Source organism: Saccopteryx leptura, chromosome 1, assembly GCF_036850995.1.
Source record: "Saccopteryx leptura isolate mSacLep1 chromosome 1, mSacLep1_pri_phased_curated, whole genome shotgun sequence".
NCBI classification, from domain to species: domain Eukaryota; kingdom Metazoa; phylum Chordata; class Mammalia; order Chiroptera; family Emballonuridae; genus Saccopteryx; species Saccopteryx leptura.
Genome location: NC_089503.1, coordinates 319755230 through 319768472, shown reverse-complemented (window position 1 = coordinate 319768472; position 13243 = coordinate 319755230). Strand labels below are relative to the sequence as shown.

General features: G+C 45.4%; 1 protein-coding gene across 3 annotated transcripts in view; it reads right to left on the bottom strand.

Moving 5' to 3' along the window:
- Window positions 1-12569, bottom strand: part of PPP6R2 (protein phosphatase 6 regulatory subunit 2) — a 70968-nt gene extending 58399 nt beyond the window's left edge. For all 3 annotated transcript variants that reach the window (XM_066358771.1, XM_066358770.1, XM_066358772.1), the window contains exon 1: window positions 12332-12569. The gene's annotated coding sequence lies outside the window, so the exon portion shown is untranslated. The remainder of the gene's footprint in view (window positions 1-12331) is intronic.
- Between the last annotated feature and the right edge of the window lie 674 nt (window positions 12570-13243).

The following is a 13243-nucleotide window of genomic DNA, read 5'->3' as shown; positions in this document are numbered from 1 at the left end:
TCCCTTCCTCCCTCCCTCCTCCTCCACCATTTACCTCCGTTAGCCACACTCGTCTGTCTCCAAGGTAAGAATACAGTACTAAATAACATTTTTTTCTTTTATTTCATATATTTTGTTATACATTGGTAAAGTATACATGTGTGTTTCTTTTGTTTCTTTTTTTTTTTTACAGGGACAGACAGACAGGAACAAAGAGAGATGAGAAGCATCAATCATCAGTTTTTCACTGCGACACCTTAGTTGCTCATTGATTGCTCTCTCATATGTGCCTTGACCGCGGGCCTCCAGCAGACCGAATAACCCCTTGCTCCAGCCAGCGACCTTGGGTTCAAGCTGGTGAGCTTTTTGCTTTTTTCTTTTTTTTACTCAAGCCAGATGAGCCCGCGCTCAAGCTGGCGACCTCGGGGTCTCGAACCTGGGTCCTCCACATCCCAGTCCGAAGCTCCATCCACTGCGCCACCACCTGGTCAGGCCGTGTGTGTTTCTTAATTAAAAACATGTCTTTTTTCATAATTTAGGATGGTTTGGGGATGTTTCACAGGGCTAGGATGGATTAAATCTATTTCAGTTATTTTAAATAGGAGTAATTTGTTTGATATACGAGTTGACTGACTTACGAGCTCAGTTACAAAACGAATTAAACTAGTATCTCAAGGTACCACTGTATTCTCTAAGACGACCTAAAACAAAGTCTTTAGAATGTACTGTCCACAATGTCCACTATACAGCAATAAATTACTAGACATGCAAAAAAGAAAAATGTGACCCATATCAAGAGAAAAAACAATCTGCAGAACCCACAAATAACCATGTTAGTACTGGCAGATGAGAACTTCAAAACAGCAATTATAAATACAATAAAGAATTTTGGGAAAGGAGAGCAGAAGGGACGAACAGGTGGGAAATTAGCAGAAACTGGCAAACTTAAAAGAAAAACCAAAAGGAAATACTAGAACTAAAAACACAGTACCTGGAATTAAATGTAACTGAATGGAAATGATAACAGAATGAACACAAAGAAAAGCAATGAATTTACAAAACATACTCATGTAAACAGTGAGAGAAAATAGTTTTTAAAATGCCATGATCAGCACTTGTGGGACAATATCAAACAATCTAAAATAGATGTTACTGGAGTGCCAAGAGGAAAGGAGAATGAGGCAACAGCCAAAAAGTTTCCAAAGTTGATTAAATATGTGAACCCAGAAAGCCAATGGACTAAGTAAATCCTAGGAAGAATAAATATAAAAACATCAAACTTAGAAAATTATCATCAAACTGTAAAAATCTTTAATAAAAACAGAGAATTGCCTGGCCTGTGTTGGCGCAGTGGATACAGCACTGACTGGAATGTTGAGGTTGCAGGTTTGAAACCCTGGGCTTCCGGGTTCAAGGCACACACAACAAGCAACTAATGAACAGCTGGAGTGAAGCAGCAACTTCTCATCACCCCCTCCCGCCTCTGTAAAATCAATAAATAAAATCTTTTTTAAAAGAAAGAGAATTTATTCACTTAATAAATATTAGCCTGACCAGGTGGTGGCGCAGTGGATAGAGTGTCGGACTGGGATGCGGAAGGACCCAGGTTCGAGACCCCAAGGTCGCCAGCTTGAGCGCGGGCTCATCTCGCATGAGCAAAGAGCTCACCAGCTTGGACCCAAGGTCGCTGGCTCCAGCAGGGGGTTACTTGGTCTGCTGAAGGCCCACGGTCAACGCATATGTGAGAAAGCAATCAATGAACAACTAAGAAGTCGCAATGCGCAAAGAGAAACTGATGATTGATGCTTCTCATCTCTCTCCGTTCCTGTCTGTCTGTCCCTGTCTATCTCTGCCTCTGTAAAAAAAATAATAATAATAAAAATAAATAAATAAATAAAAATAAATGTTAGTCAAATAAGTTTGTAAATATGATATATATGTTTGCTCGCTTATAGTTTGCATTGGGTGTGGGAAACAGGCTGTAAGCTGGCAACGTCCTTATAGCCTACGGCAGGGGTCCCCAAACTTTTTACACAGGGGGCCAATTCACTGTCACTCAGACTGTTGGAGGGCCGGACTATAAAAAAAACTATGAACAAATCCCTATGCACACTGCACATATCTTATTTTAAAGTAAAAAAACAAAACGGGAACAAATACAATATTTAAAATAAAGAACAAATAAATTTAAATCAACAAACTGACCAGTATTTCAATGGGAACTATGCTCCTCTCACTGACCACCAATGAAAGAAGTGCTCCGGCCGGATAAATGGCCTCAGGGGGCCGCATGCGGCCTGCGGGCCGTAGTTTGGGGACCCCTGGCCTACGGCTTAGTTTTAAGATTAAGCCTTTCCCAACCTTTTAATACTAAGATCTTTTCAAAACTAAGCTTTTCCCCACACCCTTGATTGTTGCATGATGTGGGGTGGTGCACTCTTATAAGGAATCCCATTTATGCCTCAGATAAGTGGCTTTTTATCAGAGACTTCATTTTTTGTATATTGACTTAAAGGCTTTAATTTCTACCCTATAAAATAAGGGAGATGGGGGCTCTCTCACTCAGATCCAGCCATTAGCATTGCAGAGGAGAGGCCAGTTTATGCAGTTTGTGCAGAGAGAAGATGGGGAACAGAGGTAAATAAGGCTGATGGGGCCTCTAATTCTAGGAATACTCAGATGAGTCGGTGGCTTTGGGAGCCCTGAATGGAAAGGAAAATGTTTTCCCACTGTGTGTATTTCTCGCTCACCATGTGTGAGCTAGGATTAAAGGAAATGGCCCACCAGTTCTTGGCTCTGTTGTTTCATTACCGTCTGTCTGAATCAAATGTGAACCTGCACGGGCCAGGCAGCTGTGATGGTGGCCGTGGCTATTGGCTTTACAATAAAAATAAATAAAATATCTTAAAGATAACAGGAAAAGGTATCGGTGAATAATTAGAGCTGAGCCTGACCAGGTGGTGGTGCAGTGGATAGAGCTCAGCCTGGAATGCTGAGGACCCAGGTTCGAAACCTCAAGGTAGCCTGGCCGGTTGGTGGCACAGTGGATGGAGTGTCGGACTGGAATGCAGAGGACCCAGGTTCTAGACCCCGAGGTCACCGGGTTGAGCATGAGCTCAGCTGGTTTGAACAAAGCTCACCAGCTGGGACTCAAGGTCGCTGGCTTGAGCAAGGTGTTACTCGGTCTGCTGAAGTCCCATGGTCAAGGTATGTATGGGAAAGCAATCAATGAACAACTAAGGTGTCGCAATGAAAAACCGATGATTGATGCTTCTCATCTCTCTGCATTCCTGTCTGTCTATCCCTCTCTCTGACTCTGTAGAAAAAAGAAAAAAAAAAGGCAAAACCTCAAGGTGACAGGCTTGAGCCTGGGCTCATCAGGCTTGAACATGGGGTTGCCAGCTTGCGATGGGTTCATAGACATGACCCCATGGTCTCTGGCTTGAGCCCAAAGGTCACTGGCTTGAGCAAGGAGTCACTGGCTTGGCTGGAGCCCCCTCCTCCCCATCAAGGCACATATGAGAAAATAATCAATGAACAACTAAGGTGCCACAATGAAGAATTGATGCTTCTCTTCTCCCTCCCTTCTTCTGTCTGTTTGTGTGTGTGTCTCTCTCTCTTGCAAATAAATAAATTAATTTAATTAAATAAAAAATAAAGAGCAGAAAGAAAAAACTGTCAACCTAGAATTCTATTTCCAGCAAAAATATCCTTCAACACTGAAGGAAAAATAAAAAGACCTTTTCAGGCAAACAAAAGCTGAGGGACTCTGTCCCCAACACACCCACAACAGAAGAAATACTGAAGGAAGAGCTTAAAGCTGAGGACAATGATCCCATCTAGAAATGTGATCTGCAAAAACAATAATGTTCCCAATTCATTCTACAGGGTCTGATACCAAAACCAATGATATCATCCGAAAAGAAAGTAATATGCAAGTATCTCTTACAAATATAGATGTAAAAATCCTCAATAAAACACTAGCAAACCAAACCCACCACACATAAAGAAGGATTATACTACACCATGGAGATTTATCCTAAGAATACAAGGTTGCTTTAACATCTGAAAATCAATTAATACAACACACTTTATGGGATAGAAGGACAAAAACCAAATGATCATCTCAATAGATGCAGAAGAGTCTTTAGACAAAATCCAACACCTTCATGGTAAAAATATTCCACACAACAGGATTAGAATGCAACTTCCTCAACCACTAAAGGCCCCCTATCACATCACCACTCCACCACTCCTATTCAACACTGGATTAAAGGTGCCAGTAAAATAGTGCAAGAAAAAGAAGTAAGAGACATAACAATTTGGGGAGTGGGACTGTCTTTATTTGTAGATAATACGATTATGTAAATAGAAAATCCAAAGGAATATACAAACACACTATGAGAACTAACTGATAAGTGAACTGAGCAAAGTTGCAGAATACATGATCACTACACACAATTGTTTTTGTATATTAACAAATAATTGAAAAACAATATAAAACTATTTTAAATAACAGCAGAAATGTCAAATATCTGAAAAAAGTGTACCATCATCCTGAAAACTACAAAAAATTGCTGTGAGCGTAACGAGTGGTGGTGCAGTGGACCAAGTGTTAAATAGGAAAGCTGAGGTTGCTGATTGGAAACCTGAGGTGGCCAGCTTCAGCACATGGTCACTGCTTTGAGCACAGGATCATCAACATAATCCCAAGGTTGTCAGCTTGAGTAAGGGGTTGCTGGCTCAACCTGAGCCCGAGGTCATGGGTCTGATCCCTGGTTGGAAGCACGTATGGGAAGCAATCAATGCTAAACTAAAGTGAAGCAACAAGTTGATGCTTTTCTCTTTCTCTCTCCCACCTTCCCTCTCTTAAAAACCAAAATTGCTGAGAAAAATTAAAGATTTAAATAAATGGAAAGCCTGACTTATGGTGACGCAATGGATAAAGCCAGTGGTAGTCAACCTGGTCCCTACTGCCCACTAGTGGGCGTTCAGCTTTCATGGTAGGCAGTAGCAGAGCAACCAAAGTATAAATAGAAAGATAGATTTAACTATAGTAAGTTGTTTTATAAAGATTTATTCTGCCAGGCCTGACCTGTGGTGGCGCAGTGGGATAAAGCGTCGACCAGAAACACTGAGGTTGCCGGTTCAAAACCTTGGGCTTGCCTGGTCAAGGCACATATGGGAGTTGATGCTTCCTGCTCCTCCCCCTTCTCTCTCTCTCTCCCCTCTCTCTAAAAATCAATAAATAAAATATTTTAAAAAAATATTCTTCCAAACAGCGAAAATCCGACATAAAGTACTTGGTAAGTAATATTATATGCTTTAACTTGCTGTAACTCTGCTTTATAAATTTTATAAAGTTGCCTGACCAGGCGGTGGCGCAGTGTATAGAGCGTCGGACTGGGACGCAGAAGACCCAGGTTCGAGACCCTGAGGTCGGCAGCTTGAGCAAGGGGTTTGAGCAAAGCTCACCAGCTTGGACCCAAAGTCGCTGACTTGAGCAAGGGGTTACTCGGTCTGCTGAAGGCCCACGGTCAAGGCACATATGAGAAAACAATCAATGAACAACTAAGGTGTCGCAATGAAAAACTGATGATTGATGCTTCTCATCTCTCTCCATTCCTGTCTGTCTGTCCCTATCTATCCCTTTCTCTGACTCTCTCTCTGTCTCTGTAAAAAAAAAAAGAAAGAAAAAAAGAAATTAAAATCAATAAATAAAATATTTAAAAAGTAAAATAAAATAAGAGAGATATGCCAATGTGCACATATCAGGAAACTCAAAATTAATTCAATTCTAAAATTGATCTATACATTCAATGTAATCCCAAACAAACTCCCAGCAAAAATTCTCGTACGAATAGAAAAGTGTCTTCTAAAACTGGCAAAAAATTCTGTATAGAAATACAAATGAAGGTCTTATACTATCTGATTTCAAGAATTACCATTGTTATACTAATTCTAACAGTGTGGTATTGGCACAGGACAGAAAAACAGCCGGCTTGAGCAAGGCTTCACTGGCTCAGCTTGATGCCCCCGGGGTCAAGGCACTTATGAGAAAGCAATCAATGAACAACTAAGGTCCTATAACTATGAGATGATGTTTGTCATCTCTCCACCTATCTGTCCCTCAATCTCTTTCACTCTCTCACTTAAAAAAACAAACAACGCAATTGTCAACAGTTTGGCTCAAATAAACTCATAAAAATCCTTACAGGTTTGGATGTTGTTGGTCAAATAAGTTTAAAAAAAACAACAACAACAACAAAAAGAAAACACAACAGAACATAACAGAAAGCCCAGAAATAAGCCTGCACACAAGTCTTCAAGTAATTTATAACCAAGTCTCCAATGCAACTTAATGGAGAAGAGTCTTTTCAACAAATGAGGTTAGAATGATTATATAATCCATATGGAGGAAAAAGTACCCTGATTTCACCTCACCCAAAAAATAAAGCATGATGGGTCATTTAGAAGGTAGATCAGTGTTTGCTTGGAGGTGAAGAGGCAGGAAAGGGTGGAAGGGAGGGATACCAAAAGGACACGAGGAAATCTGGAGGGTGATGGATATGTACACTATCTCAACTGTGATGACTTTACATGTGTATACATGTATCAAAACTTATCAAACTTTACACTTTAAGCATGGGCCCTGGCCAGGTAGCTCAGTTGGTTAGAGCATTGTCCTGATACACCAAGGTTGTAGATTCTATTCATGGTCAGGACACATACAAGAATCAACCAATGAATGCATAAAAAAGTGGATCAGGCCCTGGCCGGTTGGCTCAGCGGTAGAGCGTCGGCCTAGCGTGCGGAGGACCCGGGTTCGATTCCCGGCCAGGGCACACAGGAGAAGCGCCCATTTGCTTCTCCACCCCTCCGCCGCGCTTTCCTCTCTGTCTCTCTCTTCCCCTCCCGCAGCCAAGGCTCCATTGGAGCAAAAGATGGCCCGGGCGCTGGGGATGGCTCTGTGGCCTCTGCCCCAGGCGCTAGAGTGGCTCTGGTCGCAATATGGCGACGCCCAGGATGGGCAGAGCATCGCCCCCTGGTGGGCAGAGCGTCGCCCCCTGGTGGGCGTGCCGGGTGGATCCCGGTCGGGCGCATGCGGGAGTCTGTCTGACTGTCTCTCCCTGTTTCCAGCTTCAGAAAAATGAAAAAAAAAAAAAAAAAAAAAAAAAAAAAAGTGGATCAGCAAATTGATATTTCTCTCAAATCAATTTTAAAACCTTATAAGAATAATCATGTGGTTTACTATACATTAACTGTATCTCAACAAAACTGTTGAAAAGAAAAAAGATGAATCATAAAGCTAAATAGAAATGCTAGCACTATAAAGCTTCTATAAAAAAAATTTTAATATTGACAAATTTTTACATCATCCAAACTAAAATTTTCTCTCCATCAAAAGACACCATTAAGAATATAGCCCTGGGCCCTGGCCGGTTGGCTCAGTGGTAGAGTGTCGGCCTGGCGTGCAGAAGTCCAGGGTTCAATTCCCAGCCAGGGCACACAGCAGAAGTGCCCATCTGCTTCTCCACCCCTCTCCCTCTCCTTCCTCTCCCGCAGCCAAGGCTCCACTGGAGCAAAGATGGCCCAGGCGCTGGGGATGGCTCCGTGGCCTCTGCCTCAGGCGCTAAAATGGCTCTGGTCGCAACAGAGCGATGCCCCAGATGGGCAGAGCATCGCCCCCTGGTGGGCATGCCCGGTGGATCCCAGTTGGGGGCATCCGGGAGTCTGTCTGACTGCCTCCCCATTTCCAGCTTCAGAAAAATACAAAAAAAAAAAAAAAAAAAAAAGAATATAGCCCTGGCTGACCTGACCAGGTGGTGGCACAGTGGGACACTGAAGACCGAGATTCAAAACCCCAAGGTCGCCAGCTTGAGGGCAGGCTCATCTGACTTGAGCGCAGGGTCTCTAGCATGCTCACCAACTTGAGCCCAAAGGTTACTGCCTTGAGTCCAAGGTCTCTGGCTTGAGCACGGGGTCACTGGCTCAGTTGGAGCCCCCCAGTCAAGACATGTATGAAAAAGCAACTAATGAACAACTAAAGTGCCACCACAACTACAAGTTGAAGCTTTTCATCTCTCTCTCCTCCTGTCTGTCTGTGCCTCTCATACAAGAAAAAAAAAAAAAACTTACCATGAGATACCACTACAACCTGAATGGCTTTTAAAACACTGACAATACCACATGCTGATGTGGATGTGAAGAAACTGAAACTCTGAATTACTGGCAGGAGTATAAAATGGTACCAGTCTGGAAAACTGGCAGTTTCTAAAGAAGTTAAACATAAATCTATACTGTAACCCAGCAATTCCACAAAATATTTACCCAAAAGAAGTAAGATTTGTCCACAAAAGATGTGCAGAAGAATTTCCAGTGACTTTAGTCATAAAAGCCAAATGTCCGTCAACAGAAAAAGAGATAAATGATATTTTCATACAAAGAAATACTATTGAAATAAAAAGCATAAACTACAGACACAGGCATAAAAATCATTAAATCACGAAAACATTACACTAAGCAAAAGAAGACACAAATGAGCATGTGCTTTACGACTCCATTTACATGAAGTTCAAAAACCTGCAAAATTAGCCTATACCAATAGAAATCAGAAATACAGTTGCCTTGGGATTTTGGGGGCTGAAGTAGTATCTGACAATGGACACAAGAAAACTTTTAGAGGTGATAGAAATGTTCTATATCTTAGCATGATGATAGACACAATAGTGTACACATTTGTTGTAATTCATCAAGTTTACATACTTAAGATTTGTACAGTACATTGTATAAAATATTCAGTAATTTTTAAATGGTGGAATATTTTTAAAGAAATAAGACTATACAATTGTATATTCTATGCTAAAAGGAAGAAGGATGCTTGCTGTATATGGATATGACATGATTCCATAATGAAGCAGATCGCTGAGGGACAGGGTGAGAATGAGACTAACTTCCCAATACAAACTTCCAATCTTTTGAATTGTATTCTGCATTCAAATCACCATGTGCATGACCCACCCATTTATTTACTGTGACCTTGGATATGTTACTTGTTTTGTGCCTCGGTGTTCTCTTATGAATATTAACATGAATATTAAGAACAACATTATATTGTAATTAAATAATTAGAATTTAACAATGGTTTTCTCTCTGGTTTATAATAAATTCTGCACAAGTCACATACCCAATTTATGACAAAATGTTACATCTAGCCTGACTAGTGCTGGCACAGCAGATAAAGCATCAACCTGGGACCCTGAGGCCCAGGTTCAAACCCTGAGGCCCAGGTTCAAACCCTGAGGTCACCGGCTTAAGCACGGGCTCATTTGGTTTGAGTGTGGGGTCATTAGCTTGAGCGTGGGATCATAGTCATGATTCCATGGTTGCTGGCTTGAGCCCAAAGGTCACTGGCTTAAAAAAAGGTCACTGGCTCAGCTCGAACCTCCCAGTCAAGAACCATATGGTAAGTAATCAATAAACAACTAAAGTGATGCCTGTGGTGGTGCAGTGGATAAAGTGTCAACCTGGACTGCTGAGGTCGCTGGTCTTAAACCCTGGACTTGCCTGGTCAAGGCACATACAGGAAGCACAGTACTATGAGTTAATGCTTCTTGCTTCTCCTACCACCCCCCTTTTTCTCCTCTCTCTCAAAATATCAATAAGTAAATTTTTAAAAAATTAAAAAACAACGCCCCGGAGGGACAGAGCATCGCCCCCTGGTGGGCAGAGCGGTGCCCCTGGTGGGTGTGCCGGGTGGATCCCGGTCAGGCGCATGCGGGAGTCTGTCTGACTGTCTCTCCCCGTTTCCAGCTTCAGAAAAATACAAAAAAAAAAAAAATTAAAAAACAGCCTGACCAGGCGGTGGTGCAGTGGATAGAGCAACAGACTGAGATGTGGAAGACTCAGGTTCGAGACCCCGAGGTCACCAGCTTGAGCACGGGCTCATCTGGTTTGAGCAAAAGCTCACCAGCTTGGACCCAAGGTTGCTGGCTCGAGCAAGGGGTTACTCATTCTGCTGAAGGCCTGAGGTCAAGGCCATATGAGAAAGCAATCAATGAACAATTAAGGTGTTGCAACGTGCAATAAAAAACTAATGATTGATGCTTCTCATCTCTCTGTTCCTGTCTGTCCCTGTTTATCCCTCTCTCTGACTCTCTCTCTGTAAAAAAAATAAAAAATAAATAAAAAATAAAAAAAAACATTAAAGTGACGCAACTACAAATTGATGTTTCTCATCTTTCTCCCTTCCTGTCTTTGTCTGCCCCCCCTCTCTCTTTCTAAAAAAAAACAAAAAAAAAACGTTAAATGAGATGGTATAGGTAATACACTTCAAAAAGTGTCTGGGCCCTGGCCAGGTGGCACAGTGAATACAGTGTTATCCTGGCCCATCGAGGTTATTAGGCTCAACCCATGTAAGGGATGATAGGAAAAGCAACCAATGAATGCACAACTAAATGGAACAACTAACTGGAATGACTTAATGCTTCTTTCTCTCTCTCACTCTTTCTCTGTTCCCTCCTCTCTTCCTCTCTCTTTCAATCAATGGAAAAATAATAAAAAATAAATAAAGCTTGATTGGTACATGTGAGGATACACACAAAAGTGTCTGGTACATAATCGGCGAATATTATTTAAAAATTTAAAACACGTGCTCGCTTCGGCAGCACATATACTAAAAATTTAAAACATCATTTTTAAAGTTAGCCTCTTCCTTAACCAAAGTAAGGGGGGTGCAGGAGGGAAAGCTTTAGTCAACCTGCACAGGGCGCAAATCCTGGCTGTTTGCTGTGGAGCTCCATTTCTTCTTTGCTGTCTCACAATGTGGGGAAGTTGTGAGGACTAGGTGAAGTAAGTCATACAAAACACACAATAAATGGTTGATGTCGTGCCCTGTGTTTGTGAGTGAACAGCCATTCCCAGGCTTTCACCACCAGCCCCTACCAGGGTTATGCATGCAGCGTGGTCTCCTGGCCCAGGTTCTTATTCCAGATACCCGCTACTGCCAGCCATGAGAAAGCCTGACTTCCCACCTCCCATCGGCAGCACTCCCCTGCACCGGCAACCACCCCAGTGGACAGTGACGTAGCCCACCTACCTGTTCCCTCACCTGAGTCCTCCTCCCCTCAGATCAGCAAGTTCACAGTTCTATCTCCAAAACCTCCCCAAGTCAACCACCCAGGTCCAAACCTCAGCACACCCACTCCCAGCCCCTCTCTCTCCTGCCTTGTGCTCCTCCCACATGGGCTTGCTGGCACCCCCAACTCCATCTGTGGCCCAGGGCACAGCAGTGCCCCACAGCACCCAGGGAGGATGGAGGGACATGCAGGGAACAGCACAGAGGGGAGGTCAGTGATCTCACCCTGGCCACACAGGCCCTATCTGGGTCCTGGGGGAGGGCCATTGCAGGGCCTTTGCACGTGCTGTCCCCACAACCGGGAAGGCTCTGTCCCCAGCTCCTCTCATCGCAAGCTGCTTCTCAACTTCCAGAGCTTAGCTTACCTGAGTCAGAGAAGCCAACAGGGAAGAGCCACCAGAAAGGAAGGGAGGTGGAGGACAGGGAACAGCTGACAGGGCTGCTGATGCCCAGGAACTGGGAGGCCAAGGGCATGGCAGGAAGAGGCCATGGGGGAGGAGGCAGGTGGGGTGAGAGAGAGCATTGGGCTAGAAAAGGCCACAGGGACAAGGCAGGTCGGTTCAGGAACAAAGTGGGGAGGGTGTAGTGGCAGGTGACACTTGCCAGGAGTGACAAGATGGGTGAGGGCAAGGGGTCACACACAGCCAGCTGGGAGCCAGTGCTCAGAAACAAGTGGTGGGCAGGGCAGCGCAGGAAGTTAGGGAGCCGGGAGGGGAGGCAGAGGTGTGTAGGGGACACCCAATGAAGCCAGGAAGGTGCCTGAGGGAAGGTGACAATATGAAAGAAGGGATGAGCGGGGTGGCAGTGACGGGAACAAAGGTAACCGAGCAGGGGCAGGTGACTGGACACTCTCGGAGCCCCACAGGACGGAAAGTGGGGTCGCTGAGCAGGGGAGACGGGAGTGATCCCCTAGGCGGGCCAGGGACAGGGCGCTGACAGGAAGGGTTTAACAGGGGTGATGGCTGGGCAAGGGGGTGGGCCTGACAGGGCCGGCAGGTACTGGCAAGGGGACGCCGTGAGGGGACACTGAGGGGGCGGAGCTGTGGGGTCACTGACGGGGCAAACAGGACGAGGTGGACACAGACGGCATGTCACCGAAGGAAGGTCACTGACGGGGAGCGGGGTGGGCAATGACAGGGCGCACTGACATAGAGGCGGACACGCCCGGGGCAGTTCAGCGCGGGCGCTGAGGAGCCTGCGAGCGGCCACACTCACCTGCCCCGCGGGCCGGGCGTCGCGGTGGCTCCTCCGAGGCCCGGGAGGAGGCCAGGGTTCTGGCGGAGGCGAAGCCCAGGCGGCCTGGGGCGGGCCGCACGCACATGGGCCCGGCCCGGCGCGGCGCCTACGGACACAGCGCCCACGGACACTGCGCGGGCCGGCCGGCGGCTCGAGACCGGCTGGGGCCGCGGTTGGCTCTAGGGTCGGTCCAAAATGGCGGCTGCGGCGGCCGGGGGGCGCGCACGCCTGGGGGCGTGGTCTCACGGGCGCGCTCGTTTGCGCCTGGGGCGGGCCGCATGGGGTGAGCCGCACGCGGCGCGAGCTCACCGGAACGCGCCCGGCGGCTGAGAGGCTTTCAGCGCCTTGGCGGGAGCGCGAGGTTGCGGGGCAGGGATGGGTGACCTTCTCCTTTGCTTTTCCTTCTGACGTATTGCTAAGTTTCTGTAAAATCGTAATTAACTTGTTATGGGACCCTGCATTTGCAAGAATAAGTTTTCTAATGCGACGTCCGCAATATAACTCCTCCAGAGAGCCACCCACCTGGGCAGGTGTCTCCCTGTTGGGGGGCCTTTGGCTCTGGCTGAAGTCCTCTCCCACTGGGGAAGCTGGGTGTCCTCTGAATTCCGTGGGCGCGTGGCCCGGACACAGCCAAAGCAAGAGTGAATTTGGTCTCCGTCTACGTTTGTTTCCTAACTGGATTGGAGCGCCTGAGCAGCAGCCACCACAGGTGCCCCACAGGTTGTGTTTTGCACATTAAAATATGTACCCATTTAACATTTGCTGGAATTTTATAATTCAGTTAAACTAACTGATCTCTAAAATGAGAATTATTATTTCCGGTGTCAGCGTGAACCGTGGGGAAAATGTTGGAAACTGAAATCGAACACTTAAGGAATATCTACCACCCTG